This window comes from Garra rufa, chromosome 20 (assembly GCF_049309525.1).
Source record: "Garra rufa chromosome 20, GarRuf1.0, whole genome shotgun sequence".
Taxonomy (NCBI): domain Eukaryota; kingdom Metazoa; phylum Chordata; class Actinopteri; order Cypriniformes; family Cyprinidae; genus Garra; species Garra rufa.
Genome location: NC_133380.1, coordinates 17,095,317 through 17,101,989, shown reverse-complemented (window position 1 = coordinate 17,101,989; position 6,673 = coordinate 17,095,317).

Below are 6,673 nucleotides of genomic sequence, written 5' to 3'. Positions count from 1 at the left end.
GTACCATTTTTTAGTTAACTCCTAGCAAGCATATTTTGGTAGCTGTAAATGAAAACATTGCACATGTACTCAAATCTATTCTAGTAAATTGTTCATGTATTGTATCTTGAGTTAAACAGGCAGTCGAACTCCAGTCAAAGCATTTAGACTTAGTCAATAGAGGGCGCTGTGGTACTTTAATGCAATGCTTTGCAATACTTTTCTTGGTTTTAAAATGTTTACCTCTGTTTTGCCCTCTGTTAATATGTCTGGCATACCTGTGTAAATATGAAATACAAAGTGTTTTTTAATGATATTCATAAGCATTAACAGTATTTCTTGTGCCTCCGTGTCTGTAAGTGAATACATTTTGGAAGATGTCTGCAGCACTACTTAACTCTGAAAACCAGGTAGTTCTGTTGCTTTAGCACTATGTGTAATACACACCTTGGCAGGAAAATACTACTTTGACACTTATAGTTGCACTCCTCAGGGGCTTGATATCTGTCTACAGCGAGAGAAGGGGTGTCGGTTACGTGTGCATCACTTGCACTTCTAACATTATGGGGTATTGGTGTGAACCCCGAAGCATCTTGAGAAGTGCTGTTTCTTGGCAGAGTCTCAGGCACTTGAGCAGGGTCACAAGACATCCCTTGTAGTAAATTAGGTGCTCGTTTTGCAGTTAATGATACTGAACTGACAATTTAGAGCATACTTGAGAAGTTGCGCACATGTAGTCACATCCAGCTGTAGTTACAGCCCATTGTAATAAAGTACAATATACACTTTTAATAATCTAAACAAGCCTTTTCCACTATAGAGGGATTGCATATACGTCACGATTAGGTCAGTTACCCGGATGTACGGCCATATTGATACTCAGATGAAAACAACTGCATGGATTGCACGGTTAAATAGGTTGTTCTGCTAATTTATGCATGTGAAGCTGCTAAATCATTATTAAGCAGTAAAGGGTGCAATATTTTGGCAAACTAAAGTTAACAGGTGGTAAAGATATGTACGAGCAGTATTAATTAAGATATTAGCCTAATATTTCACCTACCTGACCAGAATTGAAAAAACAAACACAAATTCTTGCTCTGGAAATCCTGGTTTAGTTTGGCCAACCACAAACACCTTTTGTTCCTCAGACAGTTTTTTGCATTTTCTCCTTGATTTATTATAACTTTTGGCAGTCTATAGTACTCCAAATGTTTTCTCTTTCCGTCCGATTAGTACAGCCCAAAACATGAAAATAATTTATCATTTTCAGCAGCAAAATATGCAAGTTTCTTTTGGTTCAGTGGCATTATGGCGGATTGATGACGTGTTGTGAAAACACTCTATAAAGAACCTTTTGGTCTATAGAACCAGGGATGTTAAAGGTTCTTCATGAAACCATCAATGCCAGTAAAGCTTTGTTTTTAAGAGTGTACTTGCTATCCACCTTATTTTCCCTGTAAGAGCGGATGCAGCCATTCATTTTTTGTCTTACCATATTATTTTAATGTATTATCATAATTGTGAACACACTGTTTTATAGTGCAAACATTTTTACATATTCCTCCTAACATGTTCATCAGATTACTCCAAAATAATGCCTTGGTATATGGGCCTTTGTACACAATTAATCCGAGTTGGAAACGTCTTAAAAAAATGTGTATGTATACAAATTGCATAATATCCGAGGTACATATTTCTAGTAATTGTGTAGTTAATTCTTATATTGTATTTTCAGAAAGTTTTGGAATATTTCCTCTCCTCAAATTTGTCACTACCAAAACACAGTAATATATAATTTAATTTAAAGGGTTATATTGACCTGTTAGGATTTTGCTTATATCTACATTGTAAATATATATCTTTTTGCTATTTTAATAAAAATGTTTAGAGGTAAATCAATAACAATAAAATTTTTAACAATATTTCAAGTGTAATTTATGAGATTTGTTGTATTTTGAATCCATATTTTCTTTATTTTGTTTTTACTGATTTTAAAGTTAAGGATTCATTAGTTTGAATATACATTGAACCAAATAATATCATAACATCTTTGTTCATAATTTAGTATACTTTATGTTTTGGTCATGACAGCACATTTTCAGCAGTGACAGTAATGCTTTGCGACCACGTCACATTACACAATTTTAACTTGCAAACTAAAACACCACTAAAACATGCTAAAATACAAAAACAAAAAAACATACACTCATAAAAATAAAGGTGCTTAAAACGGTTCTTCAAGCGATGCCATAGAAGAACTGTTTTTGGTTCCACAAAGAACAAATTAGTCAAAGGTTCTTTAAAGAACCATCTCTTAACTAATCCTTAACTTTTTATAATCTGAAGAACCTTTTTTTTGCCACAAAGAACCTTTTGTGAAACGGAAAGGTTCTTCAGATGTTTAAGGTTCTTTAAGGAACCATTTAGACAAAAAAGGTTCTTCTATGGCAGCATGAAGCACCTTTATATTTAAGAGTGTAACTGTACTAAAATTTTGTTCATTTCCCCCAAATGTGAGGACAGTGTGTTTCCTTTTGTCACTACCGAAACAATGATGACATGTTACGCTAGTGACAATTTTATGGGATAACACCCAAAAAAGATGTCACTACTAAAACTCAACCAAACGTTTCAGTAGTGACAATTTTAGATACGTTTGAACCTAGCTCAAAACATGCTAATCAGCACATGGTTAGCTAGCACAGTTCTGAACAGTGATACACATATAAAAAATAAATGTTATGGAATAACTCCCAAAAAAGTGTGCTTAACTGTAGAAAAATAGTGTTTGGTAGTGATGTTTCCTTACAGTTAAACAGATCTTTCAGACTTTTAAACACATTTACCTCAAAATGATGGGGCCTGTCTACTAATCATACAACATAGCTATTCGAGAGGGACACGTATATATTTACTGATAATAAATGTAGGGGTCTAGTTAAAATCAGTTTCAGCCAATGGACTAAAACATACACTGTTTCGGTTGTAACATGAAAAATGCTGGACAGAAGTTTTCTAATTTACAAAGAAAATATCAAATAAACTTTTAAATTTTTCACAAAATTAAAAAGATACTTAAAACAACAATAAAAAAAAATATTAGAATTATTTCAATTTCATTTTCGTAAGCTGAAATTTAGATGTGAGGGTTCGGGATAGCCACCTCCCAATTTAAAGTATTATGATTTTAAATATATAAGCTTACTAATATATATATTTTTATAATATTATTGAGGGTTTCGACAGATAAAAGAAGGATCTTAGTAAACATCTAAGATTTGAATACTTAAACGCTTTTTAAATGTGTGTTTTGGTTGTGGGACAGCGGTTTGGTCTAACTCTGTAGCACGGCCCATATGTACTGAAGTTTGTGTGGCGCCCTCTAGAGATATTGTCTAGTCACTGTTAGTGCTAGTGCAGGTGTAACGTTAGATAATGGGAGTTTGGTGTTCTGGTAAAGTGTAAACAACTTGCTTTTCACATTAGACGTGAGAATACTGATGAAATACTCAACAGTGCCCAGTCACGTCCTCTGAAGTCCGCTTAATCCGCAAACAGTGATGCAACAAGTCTGTGTCTTTATGACTAATCCTGATTTAAAAGGAAAATATCTCATGGTAACTCCCACTGCTTTCCCAGGATTATCCAGGTCTGATTATGTTATTAATGTAGTGTTGATTATATATATTCAAATGTAAATACCTTTACTAAATAGCAACCGAAATTAGCATGTTTATCATTTTAATTCGCACTATTTATTTCCGGACGCTGTATTTTACGCGGCCACAAGATGGCCTCATGTGCCACTTCAACCGTTAACCGTTGAGAGTAAATAACTGTACATAGGCTGAAAAGTTTAGTTAACAAGGTTTTCATACGCTTAATTTTGAATACAGTTTCTATTTTAGCATTATAAACTAATCTGTTCTGTGTTGTTGTGATAAACTGATGACACTAAGGCAAAACAAAAGCAGTCAAGTAACTCCTTCCTGTTTCTAAGTGTTCGTTTATGCATTAGAGACCCAATTTTTAAGGTCTACATGCCTGTAATGTCTGGAAATGTGTTTCTCTACCTCATATGGAATTTGTTCTTGAACATTCCCACTTCACATCCAGACATGGTGGCTGAGTGTGTTTATACACCATTTGGCTTCCAAATCTAATAAAACGTCTATATTTAGAGCTTTACAGCAATGTTCTCTCTGTTTTCATTCCGTTCCCCCACTAATTCTAAATATCTTGATCTCATGTCGTGTTCGCTCTGAGATATGAACTATGACGGGAGAGTATGTCTCAGCAAAAGCTGCTAACAACATTAGCTCAGTGCCTTGTTGGATTTTTCAGTATCACGTGAATATCTGTATCCACTGTTTTTCTTTTCAGGCATTCTTTCTCTGGATGTCATATGGACAGGAAAGGGTTATCTGACAGGAAGTGGAAGTCCTCCTGCCGCCCCATCCTGTGACTGAAGGCCTGTGAGCCAGGAACCCCTGCTCCCTCCTCCTGCCTCCCCGTCCCTCCGCAGGGCATGGCTGCCCGCTTGTGTTTTGGTAATCTTCATCCACCCTGACCTGCTGGCCTGCTCCTGGCGCCAGCAGTCTCAGAGCCCCCCCGCACCCCCGATCCCCCCCGGCTAATTCAGTCCAGCTGTTGCAAGGTGCCTCGGCCACCCCCACCCGTCACTGCACTTGCCATATCCTTCACTAACACTAATATGCTGCCTCTGTGGAAAAGACAGAGCACTTTTTATGCTCTTGTGAGAACCAGGTATAAAGAGTACCTTGCAACAGTTATTCAGTGAGTAAAAGAAATCTTTTCAGGCTGACGAAGAGTTTCAGTGCAGTTTTAAACCAAATTTAGATCAACATACTACAATTATGTTCAGAATTTTACAGTAAAAAAATACCACACAACCAGTTCTACGGGTAATTTTTTTAAAAATTAAGATTTAAACATCTGAAAGCTGAATAAATAAACTTTCCATTGATGTATGGTTTGTTAGGATAGGACAATAACTATAAATCACCTTTAAAGTTGTTCAAATGAAGTTCTTAGCCATGCATATTACTAATCAAAAATTAAGATTTTGATATAGTTAAATATAAATTTACAAAAAAATTTACAAAATATCTTCATGGAACATGATCTTAATATCCTAATGATTTTTGGCATAAAAGAAAAATCAATAATTTTGACTAATATTTTTGGTTATTGCTACAAATATACCCTAAAACAAAAACAGATAAATGTTTATTTTTGTATTATATATATATATGACGTAATTTCTATTCTTATTTATTTATTTTCAATTTTCTTGTTTTTTATTAATATTTTCTTGTCTTTCTGTAAAAATCACCACTAAAAATTGTTTTATATAAAGTATAATAATTTTTTTTTCATATTTACTTTGTATTTATTGATTTTTTTTTCTTGTTTTACGCATGAAATATCATCAGCCCTCTCTACAGGTAGACTGGAAAAAAATATTAATACATTTTTTAGAGGTAGACATGGAAAAAAATATTTAAAAATATATTTTATTAATATTGTTTCCTGTCTACCTGTAAAAATCACCCCTAAAACAAGAGAGATAAGCATATTTATTTTTGTATTATATGAAGTATAATATATATTATTTTTGTATTTTTGTTCAGTGTGTGTATATATATATATATATACACACACACACACACACACACATAATTTCTATTCTTCTTCCTTTATTTGTCAAAAGTTCTTGTTTGAAGGAAAAATATCTTATGGATGGATAAAAATATTTCTATTTATTGTCTTCCTGTAAAAAGTCACCCCTAAAACAAAACAGATAATTGTCTGTATTATATAAAGTATATTGTATTATTTTTATTCATATTTATTTTGTATTTATTTATATTTTCAATTTTTTTTATAATTTTCTGGGTTTAATCATAAAATGTCATATGAATGGTGCATATTTTCCTCTTATTCATTCTGGTCATAGAGGCCTTCTCTACCCATGTAACACATTTAAAAAAAAAATATTAATAATCTTTTTGTAAAAATCACCTCTAAAACAAGTGAGATAAATGTTTACTTTTGTATTATATAAAATATATTTTTTTTAAATATACTCTAAAATATACTTTAAATTCTAAAGTATAAGTATGTTGATTGTTTATTTATTTTGATATTATTATTTGTTTTACCCCACTGTTATTAGTTTTCCCCCCATCCAGGACAAACCAGTGCATGTGTTTTTCCATAAGGCTTTCTCTGCCAATATCACACATTTACTTTGTTTACTTGTTGATCTCTTTGTTACAAATATAAGAACTTCACGAAAACACATAAATTCCAAAAGATTTGTTTAATTTCCCACTGAAACGTTTCAACAGCCCCTCTCACATTAGCATGAATGCGAACAGACCCTCAGTTGATTTGCCGTGTCCATATTGAAATCACATGCAGACCATGAGCTCTCTGAATGAGCAGATGATAGAGAGGGCTCTGTTTCCTCTACTGTGGATGAGTGCAGAGGAATGCAACGCTTTAAGAGACCTCTATCTCTGCTGCTCTGCGAGACTGTGGGAATGCACTTGCCAGGTTTTGCACGTGTTTATATGGGAGACATATAATTGTGTGCTTTGTTTAGATGTTTGTTTCAAAAATTGCCTGTGTTTTTGTGGCCGGTGCCACCTTGCTTGTTTTTGCC